This window comes from Eschrichtius robustus, chromosome 1 (genome assembly GCF_028021215.1).
Source record: "Eschrichtius robustus isolate mEscRob2 chromosome 1, mEscRob2.pri, whole genome shotgun sequence".
NCBI lineage: Eukaryota > Metazoa > Chordata > Mammalia > Artiodactyla > Eschrichtiidae > Eschrichtius > Eschrichtius robustus.
This window is the reverse complement of record NC_090824.1, coordinates 35788565-35804662: the sequence shown is the minus strand read 5'-3', so window position 1 is coordinate 35804662 and position 16098 is coordinate 35788565. Positions and strand designations below refer to the sequence as shown.

At 43.3% G+C, this 16098-nt stretch overlaps 1 non-coding gene and 1 pseudogene across 1 annotated transcript; both read left to right on the top strand.

Moving 5' to 3' along the window:
- The first annotated feature begins 13427 nt into the window (after window positions 1-13427).
- On the top strand, window positions 13428-13513 carry LOC137752652 (small nucleolar RNA SNORD86). Its single transcript, XR_011071249.1, has one exon. It is a non-coding gene; the product is annotated as a small nucleolar RNA SNORD86 (small nucleolar RNA).
- On the top strand, window positions 13433-14305 carry LOC137750431 (nucleolar protein 56 pseudogene; annotated as a pseudogene).
- Window positions 14306-16098: the final 1793 nt, after the last annotated feature.

Sequence of the window (16098 nt, the reverse complement as noted above, 5' to 3'; positions counted from 1 at the left end):
AATGAGACAATCTCACTTGTTTTTATTGCCACATTAAAATGTGAATCTTAATCAAAATGAGAACATAATTCTTACTGGAGGATTCTGAAGTTTAAAACAATATATTTAAAGAGAAGTCTTTATTGAAGGCCATAAACATTTTTGCATGCCAGAGGGGAAATATTACCATTACACTAGCTCTAGTTCAGTGATTTGGTAAATGAATAGATGGGTCCCAGCAGGATTCTTGGGGGGCAGTCATTAAGACCCCCATATCCATGAGCAACATCCTATATGTTTCTCCCTCAGGGTGCTCCTGACATTTGGGGCAGGATATCTTCATTTTAGAGGACTGTTTTGTGCATTGCAGGACATTTACATCTCTGGGAATAGATCTCTTCTCTTTGCCCAAAATACTTCAATGCATTTTCTAAAGAACTCATAGAGGTGGTACTCCTTCCTACATGGAGCACCAGAACAGGAGTCAGGAAACCAAAGGTAAATCTTCTTTTCTCCAAGCCCCAGTTGTTCCCTCTGTACACAGAAGGGAGTGCCAGCTACTTCTGTCTTACCTGTGATTGTTCAGAACAAGAGAACGAGAGAGTGGTCAGAGGAAGAAGAATACAGGGGTGAAGTTTTCCAAAGGATATTTTTTTATAAAAGGTAAAATGACCCTTATACAAATATAAAATGAACATATGTCATTATTAATGATGAAACTAGTAAGATGTTACAACTGTTCAGAGGAGGACTCCAAAAAGCACGCATATATAGACCATCAAGAATGCTGAAATACAACTGAATCACTTTACTGTACACTTGAAACTAACATAACATTGTAAATCGTCTATATTTCAATAAAAAGAAAAAAGGAATGCTGAAATAAATACAGAAAGATACAAACTGGTCAATATCTACAGGGCAGCAATCAACTGCCTCTCTGCTGGACAGAGTTTGCATTTCTGTGGGCAAGAATCACTTGCATTACTTACTACCAGTATTCCACATCTTGACAGAGTTGTAAAATAGCTTTAGACAAAGAAAGATGAATCAGAAGGGTGGTATAAACAGGACAACCAGCAATCAATTTTGTCTATTTGCAAAGTCTTCCACAGTTTTTCCTGACAAGATGGTTAGATGTGATGGACGTCCCTAAGTGGGAACTCTGTGTCCTGCCCCTACTCCCAACTAAGCCAAGGGTGGGGCAACATAAACACCAGAAGATTTGGGGACCTGCGGGGTCAACAGCATATGTGCCAGGATTCCCTTTGGTTCTCTGGAAGGAGACAAGGTCCACCAACATTTTCTCATAGGCCATAGTTGGAGAGATGCCAAGATGGTATAGAAATGGCTTCATAGGATCTCTTTACACTTAGAATAAAACGTCAACTCCTTATCATAGCCTATCTGATCTGGTCACGCCCACCTCTCTCCTGCGACTCTCTCCAATCTCTCTTCCTTCTCTGCACTCTAGATATGCTAGCCTCTTTCAGTCCACCGCAAAGGCCAAACTCATCCCTATTTTGGAGACTTTGTGCTTTTGTTTCTTCCTATCGAAAATCCATTCCTCCAAAATTTTGCATGGTTGCTTCCTTCTCATCATTCTGTTCCAACTCAAATTCCATGCCTTAGAAAGACCTTCCCCACCTCCTGCTCCCTCCACAGTACCCCACATCGCCCCTTTTCATTTATTTTGTTTTCATGTCTATGACCTGGCTCCCCTTTCTAGAATACAATCTCTCAAGGCAGGACTCTCAGACTTGGGCACTGCCCTCTCAGTACCTGGGTTATGTTGACGCTCCATGAATATTTTCACATCACCGAGGTGCTCAGGCAGCCGAGCTGAGGCAGCCTGTTGTTCTCTCTTGTGGCTAAGAGTAGCACAGGTGTGATACTTGGATCTGGCCTCTTAACTGGAACAAGATGCCCTTGATAGATTTAGTATGAACTGTAATTGCTGAGAACCAAGAAAGAAGGTGGACATTTTAGGAAATAACAGCTTGGCTAGGCACCTCCACAGCGCAGCTCCTGATGCCTCAAAATTATGTTAGCCCCCTAGGCATAGAGCCCATGCCAAGGAAAGTGGGGGAAGGAAATAACCCTGAAGTAACTGAGTTGATCCTGAATTGGTGAGATTGTGTTTTCTGATGCCATGTAGAATGGAACTCAAGACAGTTAAAGAGAAATTTTAAAATTATGTTTTGGACATTTGAGATGTATGGCCTAAAATTATTTTACCTGCTGCATAAACAATTCTCTAGGCTAATCATCAAAATGTTGTTAGGTCATGAGTGTTGCATATTAATGTGAATAAAAGGCCACAAGTGTCAGAGGAGAAAGTTGACATTTTGCTTTCACTAACCTAGCCAGTTGTTCTCCGCCATCTTGAACTGAATATTCTGTGTCTTACCATGTTTATTTGCTTTGCCAATATAGAGAGGGCCATGGAGGGAAGGAGGTGGGTGATGGGGAGAAAAAAAGGTGTCCCTAATGATTACCAAAGGAACTCTGAGGACATCCACTCATGCTTTCAACACATATTATTTAAATGCTTGCCTGTGTCAAGCACTATTCCAGGTGCTTGAGACACAGCAGAGAACAAAATAGGCAATCAGCTCTGCCCTTGTGAATCTTATATTCTAGCAGAGGAAGAGGATAATAAGTGATAAGTAAATAATAAACAAGTAAATTACATTACAGGTTAGAAAGACATGAGTGCTTAGAAAAAGAAAAAAGCAGATCAGGATACAGAGGATCAGGAGTGGGAGGTGAAGGGCAGAGAAGGTAGAGGTATTAAATGATGTGGTCTGGAAAGACCTCATCTGAGTAAAGACTGAAGGAAGTGAGGAAAGTTCCCAAGCATCAGGTTGAGGGAATAACTAGATGGATGGCCTTGGGTTCTGGGGTGGTACTGTGTTTGTTTAAACACAAGGACAGGGAGAAGGCCAATGTGCCCAGAGCTGGTAAGTGTAGGGACAGTGGGGGGAGTGGAGTCAGGAAGTTAATAGGAGCTGGATTGTGAAGGATTTTATAGGCTTTCATTCTGAAAGAGATGGGGGATGTATTCATCTCCTGTGGCTGCAGTATAGCAAATTACCACAAACTTGATAACTGAAAACACCAGAAATTTATTTGCTCATGGTTCCAGGGATCAGAAGGAAAAATTCAGTTTGCCAGGCTGAAGTCAAGGCGTCAGCATAGCTGTGCTCCACAGAGCTCTAGGGGATCATGTGTTCCTTGCCTCTTCCAGCCCCAGGTGCTGCATCACTCCAATCTCTGCCTTGTGGCCACATTGCCTTCTCTTTTGTTTGTTGGCAAATCTCCTTCTGCCTCCCCTGAATCACACGTGTGATTGTATTTAGGGCCCACCCAAATAATCCAGGATGTTCTGTCCACCTCAAGATCCTTAATTATATCAAGAAAGGCCCACCTTTTTTGGCCAAATAAGGCGACTCTCACAGGTTCCAGAGATGAGGACATGGATATTCTTTGGGGGACCACAGGGACCATTGTGGGGTTTTGAGCAAACCTAATCTGATTTACCTTTTACAAAGACAAAAGGATCCCCTTTGGTAGTGGGGGACAGTATAGAAGCAGGAAGAATATAACAGCAGGGAAGGTATTAGAGTCCAGGTGGGATGATAGTGGCTTAGCTCAGGGTGGTAGCAGTGGAGATGGTAAGAAATGATCAGTTTGTGACTATTTTTTGAAAGTAGAACCAAGAGAATCCACTAAAAAATTAGATATGGGGTGTAAAAGAAAGACAGGAGTCAAAGGTGACTTCAAAGTTTGGGGCCTGAGTAACTAGAAAAATGGAGTTGCCATTGACTGAGAAGGTTAGGGCTGTCAGAGGAGCAGGTTCGAAGGAGAAGAATGATAGTACATTTTGGACAAGTTAAGTTTGAGGTAGAGATGCCAAGCAGGCAGTTGCATATGCTAGTCTGGAGTTCAGGAGTGAGGTCTGGGTTGGAGATCTATAGATGGTATTTAAAGCCAAAAGACATGACGAGATCATCAAGGAAATGAAGTCAGAGAGAAAAGAGAAGAGGCTGGAGCCCCAGGGCATTCTAGCCCTGAAAAGGTAGGGAGAAGAGGATGAATCAGAAGAGACTGAGAAGGGTTCATTGAGACAGGAAGAAAATCAAGAGAGCATGAGGTCCTGGAAGCTTAGTGAAGAGAGCATATCAAGGAGAGAAAGGGTTCACTCATGTCAAATGATGCTCATAGGTCAAGTAAAGTGAGGACTCTGGTTTTTCTTTGGATTTAGCCAGTTGGAGGTCGTTTGTGATCTTGACAAGAAGAGTGTGATGAAAAAAAAAAGAAGAGTGTGATGGAGTGAGTTTAGGAGAGATGAGAGGAGAGGAATTGAAAACAGCTAGTACCTACATCTCTCCAAGGAATTTTGCGGCAGAGAAATGGGATGGTAGCTGGTGGGGGAAAGAAGGGTCAAGAAAAAGGTGAGGTTTTGTTTGTGTTTTTTACTTTTTAATTTTTATATGGGAGCAATAACTGCATGGCTCTCTACTCATGGGAACGACTCAGTAGAGAGGGAACATTGATGATGTAAAAGAGAGAAAGATAGATTGCTAGAAGGGTGTCCTTGGAAAGACAAAAGGAGATGGATGGATATTCATCTGAGCTAATGTACATAGAGGCAGAGTATGCGTGAGATGCTGGTGGGGGCAGATGCAGTAGTGGGGATCTGTGGAAATTCTCTTCTGATTACTTCACTTTCTCAGAGACATCATCTGTCGAGAGCAAGGATGGGGAAGGAGGTGTAGGGAGTTTGAGAGTCATTTAGGAGAATAAGGAGTGTATGGGGTGGGGGTGGCCTCACTCCTAGTGGGTGTGCTCTGTATGGATCTTTGTTAATGGATTTGGGGTCTGGAGAACCCTAATATTACCAAATCCTGCAGCCACATCTTCGTTGAGGATGATGGAACATGAGGTCTTAGGGAAGGCACAGTTTTAGGCCATTAATTAGACTTGGTATGGCCTATTTTACAAGTCTTCTTCTTCTTCTTTTTTTTTTTTTTTTGACTTTTTTTGTTTGTATGTTTGTTTTAATATTTATTATTTATTTACTTATTTGGCTGCACCGGGTCTTAGTTGCGGCATGTGGGATCTTTGTTGCCATGTGTGGGATCTTCATTGCAGCATGCAGTATCTTTTAGTTGCAGCATGCGGGATCTAGTTCCCTGACCAAGGATCAAACCTGGGCCCGCTGCGTTGGGAGTGCGGAGACTTAACCACTGGACCATCAGGGAAGTCCCTACAAATCTTTTTTGCATGAAGCTTTAAAGTCTGCTGGGAAATACTGTGAAGAGAGCTTGGGGCTAGAATGGCATCTGGAGCCTTTAAACAAAGGGCTGCTCTGATCTCAGAAGTTGGGGGTGTGGGCAGAAAAGGAGCAGCCCTAAAAAGAAATGAGGCCACAGACTCACCCGAGGTCAAAGAGAGCACATGCTGTGGCCTTCCTTGGCAGATGACTTCGGGTATAGACCAGGATGGCTGCTTAGCCTCAAATGCCCTCTGACCCAGCGCTGGGGGCTTCCTTCTAAATCACCTGACAGAAAGGACCATGAACCAAAAGGGCCAAGCCAACATCTGGGAGCTTGAAAGGGCTGTGACCATTTAGGGGCTGGGATGAATATTCGGAGCCGTCGTCTCCCCCGTGGAGGACAGCACGAGCAGTGCAGTGGAACAGAGACAACGGCAGCAAGTCACGTGACTCGCCTGGGTTGCAGCTGCCCCACAGCTGGGTCACTAGCCTTCTGACCAGAAGGGAATTAGCCCAGCTCCCAGACCTCATCTCGTAACTTGCTCTTCAGAGAACAGACACTCTGCCAAGTGGCCTAGCCTTGTGCAAGTTGGCCAGCCCTACTGGGGGTTTGTCTAACCCTTCCCAGAACTGAGAGGAAATGGGGGAGACTGAAGAATGTGGATTAAGCACCTCCAGCTGCTGACATGCTGCTGACAGTGGCAGATAAGAACGGATGAGTGGCATGTGCTGAATGCAAGCTCCGATAGCGCTCTACTCGACTGCATTCAGATGGCTGGTGTTCAGGGTACTTGAAATTATTTATTTAGATCCATCAGCCCTGTTCGGGAAGCCTGACTAGTGTCAGCAGACATATGTGAGGAGCCACAGAGCAGATGTGTCAGGGCTCACACTTGCCCAGCCCATGCACTGCCTCCCCGCCCCAGGCAGTTCTGAACGTACTTCCGCCTCCTCTTCCTAATTGTGGAAGAGTGAAAGGGGCCTGGGTCTTAGTGATCAGGCAACTCTTGGACTATCCAAGGTTTGTGTGTTATTAATTCCTGTACCTCCCAAGTGAAGAAAATATATAATTCTTTATGAGTATCTAAAATGGAGCAAAGGACTGTAGCAACCTCATGTAACAGGGCCTCACTGAGTAGGGGAAGTAGTCATGACGCTGGGGGTGGGCCACTAGCCCTAGGATCTTGGGCAGGACCTGTTACCTCTCTGAGCCTCATGTTCTCATGTGTAAAATAAGAGAATTAGATCAGACTAAATCAGTGCCTTTTCTTTTTTCTTTTCCCTTCCTTTCTTTTCTTCTCTCTTCTCTTCTATTTCCCTTCCTTTCTTCCTTTTTCCTTCCTTCCTTTCAATATGGAACTATTTTCTCAAGAAAAGAAAATAATTTCACTGGCCTTACACTTTTCCTTGGTTCTTGTTCCTAGCTTTTTAGGGTGAAATTATCATTCACATAGTAATTTATGGATAATCTGTGGTATAGTCCAGGGTTCGGTGAACTTTTCCTGTAAAGGGCCAGATGATTTAGACTTTGTGGGCCATTTGGTCAAGTGAAAAAGCAGCAATAGACAATAGGTAAACCAATGGGCATGACTGTGCTCCAATAAAACTTTATTTACAAGAACAGGTAGCAGGCCAGATTTGGCCCATGGGTTGTAGTTTGCCCACCCCTGGGATAGCTCTGTCAGCAATCTCTTCCACTCTTGAGCCCTGTATGAGAACTCCAAAGTTAAACTGAGTGAGGGAAAAACTGAGACAAAGGACCTGGATCACGTCATTTCCCTACCCCTAACCCCAAAAGCATTCATCTCACATCCCAGCCTAATAACAGAAGTTCACAAATATATGCTCTATAGAGAATATTTTCTATTTAGAAATAAATTACTCTACATTCATGAAGGGAAAAGAGGAGAAAGACCAAACACCAAATTGTTGTTGACTCACCTGGTGAACAAACTGGCAACCATTCACCTCTGTCCCATAGGGCCAATGGTGAGTCCAGAGCTGGGTCCTGGAATCTAAAGGGTCCTGCCATCCTCTCCCACCACCGCAGAAGCCCACACAATGCCCCTGTCTGCTTGCATAGTACTTATTGTATAATAGCTTCCAAAAAGTCCCCATGTCAGGTTGTTAATTATATAATGAATCTGCCTATGTAAGGGCAGAAATTCTAATAAAACCCTCATGTGTACAATATTTTACAGCAACAGGGAACACATACAGGGCTATTTGGTCAGTCCTCTTCTTCTGAGTACTATTCCTCACCACTTCTAGGAATCACTTCCTGTGTGATAGGAGCTCAAGGAGGGCCCAAAGCCACCCCTTTCCTGCCTCAGGACATTTGCACATGGGTCCCAAACATTTGCTGTTTCCTGGACCTAGATCTCTCTTCCTCCAGCTCTTTCCCTTATTCATTCCTATTTATCTCTCAGATCTCAGTTTACATATCATTTCCTAAGAGGTACCTTCCTGCGCCCTCCAATGTAAATTAGTTCCCTCTATTATCCTCCCATAGTAGTCTATCTTTCTCCTTCATCATATTTATCATGTGTTGTTATATTTTTATTTGTTGTCTTTTGGTTTAATGTCTGTCCTCCCCAGAAGAATTTAGGGGAAGAACATGAAGACCATATCTATTTTGTACAACACTGTATCCCCAACATCACAAACTGTGCAGTGAGTTGGCACTTAGTTAACATTCGTTGAATGAACGGCCATCATTTGTTGCTACTGGTAAAAGAAAGGGCTGACATCTTTGCAGTGGGTCAGAGTCCAAGCACACTCTGCACTCTGCAACTTGGACTGAGGTTCCTTTATGGACTGAATGTTTGTGTTCCTTCAAAATTCATTTGTTGAAATCCTAACCCCAAAGGCAATAGTATGAGGAGGTGGGCCTTTGGGAAATGATTAGGTCATGAGAGTGGAGCCCTCATGAATGGGATTTGTGCCCTCATAAAGGAAACTCCAGAGATCCCCCTCACTCCTTACTGCCTGGTGAGGACACAGTGAGAAGACGTCAGTCTGTAACCCAGAAGAGGGCCCTCACCAGAATCCAACCGAGCAGGCACTCTGATCTCCAACTTCTAGCCTCCAGAACTGTGAGAAATGAACTTTGCTGTTATATAAGCTACCTTGTTTGTGGTATTTTGTTATATCAGCCCGAGCTGACTAAGACAAGTTTTTAGTAACTACACAGAGGACTACTCACAGGATATAAGTGATAATACACTGGGCACTGCACTTGCAAGGAAAAAAAAAGAGGTGCGAAGGGGGAAGCAAGATGAAAAGTCCATAGAGTACAACGTCCTGATCTCCAAAGTGTTAAAGGAAGCTTTAAAACTCCAGCCATTGTGGGCTTGGGCTGTGTCTTTCATCTCATGAAGGTTTCCTTCTCTTTTAAGGAGAACTACCTACACCTTGACACTTCCCAAATTTATGGTAACCCTACTGCTGTCTCCACTCCACACCCACACCCCAACACACCCAGTTACTTGGTCTGCACGTGACTGTGACCAAATAAAGTCCCTTCCCTGAGACACCCAATGCAAACCGAGAGATTCAGTCTCTCCCACACGTAAATTGGGTGACCATGATCTGTGGATCAGAAAAACAGAAAAGATTTGTCTGCAGATAAAGAAGAATCAAACAGATGTGAAGGGAGGGTCTGAGGGGAGGTGGAGAGAGAGCATTAATGGTTCCAGCCCTTGCTTATAGCCCTTTTAGGAAGTCCAGCTGCAAACTCACCCTCAGGTGATTTGAGGAATCTACCTTTTTGATTAGGCAAGTTACCTACTGAAAAATGAACTCTAGGTAAATATAATGATTTCACATACTCCATTCTGTTTAACCCTCATAACAGTGCAGTGGGGGAAGTACTGTTATCCCCATTTTACAGATTTTTTTGGCTATAAGAAATTATCCTTCATTGAATGCTAGTGAGACTTGAATTCTAGGCTTAATTCTACCATGACTGCATCGTCTGAAGCAAATGAACTTCTTTCAGCCTTTCTCAAGAAGCAATTTTAGACTGATGGAAAGGGTCAAGAATCCTGCTTGTAATTTATGAAACCAATGATCGTGACCTAGAAGATTTTGAATGGACAGGAAACTGTCAATAAGCTTGGCCTCAGTCTCCTCATTTCAAAGTGCATGAATTGGATTATATGGTATCCAAGATGCCTTCTAGGTCTAACACTCAACAGATTATTTTCTGGCTTCAATTACCAAGAGGTTTACTCTCAATTATGAAAGAGCTGGAAATGGCTAATAAATTTGGTGGGATATTTGGACAACACAGTTATAGACCCACTTGTATCTGCAATAATTCTTTCTGGCTCTGAAAAACCTTTGAAATTTTTCCCTTTTATTATGACTACATGGGTCATTACTTGGCAAAGAAATTCCCCCTAATACTGATCTATGAACACAAAGAATGATGTGCCAGGATAAAAGGATATAAAAATAAAATCTATTAAATTATTGACAATAAAAGTCGGGGCTGAATTTTCCTGAAAATGAACCAACAAAAGCTACCAGCAAAACTGGATGAGCTGAGAAAATACAAGCTTAATTGACTTACCCTGAATAAGTGGTTTTCAAATGAATCTTTCCCAGTTCTGGGCATCCAAGACTTTCTTGAAATTGTTTAATAGAGAAAATTGATCCCCACATTTCCTTGATTTGGGAGAGCTCACTGAGAGCTTTGACCTTGATTGCCATCTTCACCATGCTGTTCAGACACCCCATCTTCACACATTAACATTCCTCGAATGAATGAAATTCCAGAAAACCAAGATAATATAACCTCACTGCATTAACGGGGAAACACATAAACAGAGCCTACTAGCCTGGATCTCACTGAGTTTCTAAAATGAAAACCCATTAAAGGATGGGTTGATTGTCTACCAATGCTAGGCAAGCACTTTCCAAAACTGTCACAAAATTTGTAATCAAGTGAAATTAGGAAACTACTTATGTTTTTCAAACATTCAAGATGGAGAAAAACGAGATCTATTCATAGAATAATCCCTGGCAAATATCAGGTGTCCAATAAGTGATTCTTAATGAGTAAATTAGCTTTACATTTTTATACAGCTATCAAAGTTTTTAAGTGCATACACATAATATGTTTACATTTCATTACACATAAAAAGACAAAATATTTTATTTTGTATTATTTGTCTGTTAATTCTTCACCTCAGTTTGAATGTACACACCTGCTCAGCCATTCCAAAGTATATTCTTCCATATTGCTTTTTGAGTCTCATCTTCTGACCTTTAATGACCTCATCACCTGAAGCTTGAATGAGAATGGGGGAAACTCCATTCCTGGACCACTTAAGAAGAGTCCTGGGGGCTTCCCTGGTGGCGCAGTGGTTGACAATCTGCCTGCTAATGCAGGGAACACGGGTTCGAGCCCTGGTCTGGGAAGATCCCACATGCCGTGGAGCAACTGGGCCCGTGAACCACAACTGCTGAGCCTGCGCGTCTGGAGCCTGTGCTCCGCAACGAGAGAGGCCGCGATAGTGAGAGGCCCGCGCGCCGCGATGAAGAGTGGCCCCCACTTGCCGCAGCTAGAGAAAGCCCTAGCACAGAAACGAAGACCCAACATAGCAATCAATCAATCAATCAATCAATCAATCAATCAATCTTTTAAAAAAAAAAAAAAAAAAGAAGAGTCCTTTTCCTGTCAAGGCAACTAAATATTATTTTGCTCCCCTTGCCACACGGATATATATAGATAGATACAGATACAGAGACATAGAGATATAGATGTAGCTATAGGTAAATAGATATAAGCAGAAATAGAGATATATATTTCATTTTTACTTGACTTTGTCCTGAGCACTAAAAATCCTGAATTTACCTCCTCCTGCTCTAAGCAGGTGATGCGGTGGTGTCCTTAACCTGTAACAGAACCCTTCATCTTCATTAGATCGCCAGGTCACTGGCCTTCATTAGCCTGCTGCAGCCTCTCATTTGATTTGCATTGCAGGTTCCCTATTTAGGTAATGATTCTAATTTTGAAAGTCTCCAGAGGTTATGGCAAAGAAGCTGGGCCAGAAAGAAAGATGGACGGAAAGGAGAGAAGCGGTGCTGCCTCCCCTCACCCCTGCCCCGCCCTGCATCCTCTAGAGAGAGACAGGTTGCAGGCTGGTTGGCATCATGGCGCTTGGGGGCCTGAGACTTGTTCTATACTGTCTTTTCTTCGGTAAATGAGCATTCATAGTTAATGCCTCAGAAAGCTTGACAAAAGGAAACCAAAACTTTAGTCTGAAACCATCAAAGGCATTTAAAAGGCACCAGCTCCTCTTGTGCCCCGCTCTCTTTTATATACAATACAACTGCCACAGCAGCTTGCCCCCTCCCTTCTTGCCTCTGGGCCTTTGCACATGGTGCTCTTTGAGCCTGGATCTCTCTTCCCTGATAAATTCCTACTTATCTTTTGGGTCTCGGTTTATGTATCATTTCCTAAGAAATACCTCTCATGGCCCCCTGATCTAAATCAGTTCCCTCTTTTATTCTCTTTTTTAGTATCCTAGTAGCCTCCTTTACCACACTTATCATAAGTGACACTATATATTTATTTGTTGTCTTTTGGTTTAACATCTATCTTCCCCAGAGGAACTTAGGGGGATACTGTGGACTGAATGTTTGTGTCCCCCCTCAAATTCTTATGTTGAAGCCCGAATCCCCAATGTGATGGCATTTGGAAGTGGGATCTTTGGGAGGTAATTAGTTTTGGGTGAGGTCATGGGGATGGAGCCCTATATCCATGATGGAATAGGGACACCATGATGGAATTGGTGTCCCTATAAGGAATGAAGAGACCAGGGCTTTCCCTCTGCTGCATAAGGACACAGAGAAAAGGTAGCTGTATGCAAGTCAGGAAGAGGGTCCTCACCAGAACCTGACCACGCCAGCACACTGATCTTGGACTTCCAGCCTCCAGAACTGTGAGAAATAAATGTTTGCCGTTAGTCTATGGGGCCGTATCTATTTTGTACCGCATGGTATCCCCAGCATCTCACATTGTGCAGTGAATTGGCACTTAATTCATGTTTGCTGAATGAATGACCAATTGTTTGCTGCTGTTGATAAAAGAAAGGGCTACGTCTTTCCAGCGGGCCAGAGTCTGAGCACACTCTCCGCCCTGCAGCCTGGGCTGAGGGTCTTACTAACAGCAGGACTGCTCACAGGATGTAAGTGATACACTCTGGTCTCTGCCACCGGCATTAGCAAGAAAAAGAGAGTTGGGAGAGGGAAGCTCAATGAAAAGTCAACAGAATACAAAGTCCTTGTTCCCAAAGTGTTAAACAAGAAGTTAGAACTCCAAGCCAGTGTGGGCTTGTGCTGCGTCTTTCATCTCATGGGGGTTTTCTTCTCCCCTGAGGAGAACTACGTACTCCTGACACTCCCCAAACTAGGACTACTCCAAAGTCCCGCTGGCTTTGGCGAGTTTATGATTTATAGTTTGCTCCTTCAAGCAGGCAGCACCCAGACACTTGTCTGAACCAGGGGTGCTTTTGCAGTCAATAAGGTCAACTAGTTGTTTTCATTTCCTATGGATACTGTAACAAAGTACCCCAAATTAAATATAAATTTATTACCTTACACCTCTGGAGGTCAGACATCTAAAATGAGTCTCACCGAGCTAAAAGCAAAGTGTTGGCAGAGCTGTATTTCTTTCTGGAAGCTCTAGGGGCGAATCCCTTTCCTTGCCTTTTCCCCTTTTTAGAGGCTGTCTGCGTCCCTGGGTTCATGCCTCCTTCCTCCATCTTCAAAGCCAGCAACATTGCATCTCTCGGCCCATTCTTCCACGATCACCTATCCCTCTCATGCTCTTCTTCCGTTTCCCCCTTTTACTTTTAAGGACCCTTGTGATCATATTGGACCCACCCATATAACCCAGGATAATCTCCCTATTGCAGGTCCTTAAATTAATCACATCTGTAAAGCCACTTTTACCACGTAAAGTAAAATCATCATAAGTTCTGAGGATTAGAAGGTGGACATCTTTGGAAAGACTCTCCCTACCATACTGGTAAATTATTCCCAGTCTCAAGAAACAGATAAAGAGTTTGTAGCTCCACCCTGCCAGTTCCTTTGAAGAGGCAGGGAATATAATAAGAAAGAACTGAGGATTGGAACACTGATTAAAAAACAAAAGGATCACGGTGATGGTTGACCAGGGCTTCCTGACCTGTACAGGCCTCTGCTATGGGGGTGATGGCCAGTCCTGGTGTCTGAGTGATTCCCTGGGCCCAGCACAGGGACCAACTTTCCAGAGCCCTGAAGACAAGGGGTAACACCCCAAAATATGGACTCATTTTCCACTCTACCTTCATTGGCCGAGCAGCTGCCAAGAACAAAGGCCGCATCTCCCGATACCTGGCAAACAAATGCAGTATTGCCTCACGAATTGATTGCTTCTCTGAGGTACCTACCAGTGTATTTGGGGAGAAGCTTCGAGAACAAGTTGAGGAGTGGCTGTCCTTCTATGAGACTGGAGAGATTCCACGAAAGAATCTGGATGTCATGAAGGAGGCAATGGTTCAGGCAGAGGAAGCGGCTGCTGAGATTACTAGGAAGCTGGAGAAACAGGAGAAGAAACGCTTGAAGAAGGAAAAGAAAAGGCTGGCTGCGATTGCCCTGGCGTCTTCAGAAAACAGCAGTAGTACCCCAGAGGAATGTGAGGAGACAAGTGAAAGACCCAAAAAGAAGAAAAAGCAAAAGCCCCAGGAAGCTCCTCAGGAGAATGGAATGGAAGACCCATCTGTCTCCTCCAAACCCAAAAAAAAGAAATCTTTTTCCAAGGAGGAGCTGGTCAGTAGTGATCTTGAAGAGACAGCTGGCAGTGGAAGTCTTCCCAAGAGGAAGGAATCTTTCCCCAAAGTGGAACCAGATAGTGACCCTGAAGAGTCAGGAAACAAGAGGGTCCCCAAGAAAAAGAGGAAATTCTCTTCCAAGGAGGAGCCTCTCAGCAGAGGACCTGAAGAGGCTGCTGCCAGCAAGGGCAGCAGTTCCAAGAAAAAGAAAAAGCTCTGAAAGCTGCCCCAGGAAAATCAGAATGGACATTTCCCTAGTAGGGCATAACTTAAAGAGGTATTTCCCAACCCATCCCCTATAGCCCAATAAAAATAAAAACAAAACAAAACAAAAAAAACAAAAACAAAAGGAGTGGCAGAATCCTAATGGCAATGAATCCCATTCTCCAACATGTCAGCCACCACAGTCAATAAAAGCCACCTGTGAAAACACTTCAGGCCCTGAGAAAGCTATGTTAAATACCTGATTGGAGTAATGTGAAGTCTCTGATATTTGTTAACAACAAATTTGGGGTACTCAGAGGTACATTTCAAAGCCATTTGTGTCAGGAATTGTTTCAGCTGCAAATAACAGAATAACCACATACCAGTGGCTTAAGCAATAAAGACATTTAATTATTTCATGTAACAGAAAGCTTAGAGGTAGGTGGGTCCAACATGGGGGCAGCAACTGAGGGTCAGCAAGGACCTAGGGTCTGTCCATCTTTCTGCTCTGCCTTTCTTAGTAGATCAGTAATGTCTCCCCTCATGGTGATAAGATGGCTGCCACATTCCAAGAATCATGTCTTCCCAAAATGCCATCCCAAGCACAAAGGGCAAGCATGTGGAGGAGGACTGTTTCTCCTCTTGCTACTCTCTCTTTTATCAGACAGGAAACATTTCCCAGGACTTCATTGGCCATTCAGGTCACTGGTATTCTCTGGCAAAGAGGAATGGGATTCTATGATTAGCATAGATCAATCAGAAGTTGTCCTCTGTGTGTGTGTGTGTGTGTGTGTGGGAACATTGACACTTCAAGTAGAGTTGGGGCTCTGCTAAAAGAGAAGAAGCGGAATGGCTATTGGGTAGGCAATCAACAGTGTCTGCCATATAAACATTAAGTGTTATCTATTTTTTTAAATAGATATTTACTGGAGTATAACTGCTTCACAATACTGTGTTAGTTTCTGTTGTACAACAAAGTGAATCAGCCATATGCATACATATGTCCCCATATCCCCTCCCTCCTGAGCCTCCCTCCCATACTCCTTATCCCACCCCTCTAGGTCACCACAAAGCACTGAGCTGATCTCCCTGTGCTATGCTGCTGCTTCCCACTAGCTATTTTACATTCCACAGTGTTTATATGTCGATGTTACTCTCACTTCGCCCCAGCTTCCCCCTCCCACCCCATGTCCTCAAGTCCATTCTCTATGTCTACATCTTTATTCCTGCCCTGCAGGAATGGTTCATCAGTACAATTTTTTTTCAGATTCCATATATATGTGTTAGCATATGGTATTTGTTTTTCTCTTTCTGAATTACTTCACTCTGTATGACAGACTCTAGTTTCATCCACCTCACTACAAATAACTCAATTTCATTTCTTTTTATGGCTGAGTAATATTCCATTGTATATATGTGCCACATCTTCTTTATCCATTCATCTGTCGATGGACATTTAGGTTGGTTCCATGTCCGGGCTATTGTAAATAGTGCTGCAGTGAACATTGTGGTACATGTCTCTTATTGAATTATGGTTTTCTCAGGGTATATGCCCAGTAGTGGGGTTGCTGGGTCATATGGTAGTTCTGTTTTTAGTTTTTTAAGGAACCTCCATATTGTTTTCCACAGTGGTTGTATTTTTTTTTTCCCAGTGGTTGTATTTTTAACATGCTAATGTATAAATAGATAGATCTCCATTCAAAATATGGCAAGCTTTATGCTCAGATCTGAGATATTTATCAGACTAATCCTCTCATCAACTGGATCAGAACAATTTTGGTTCAAATATACAGAGTTACTCTAAATTTA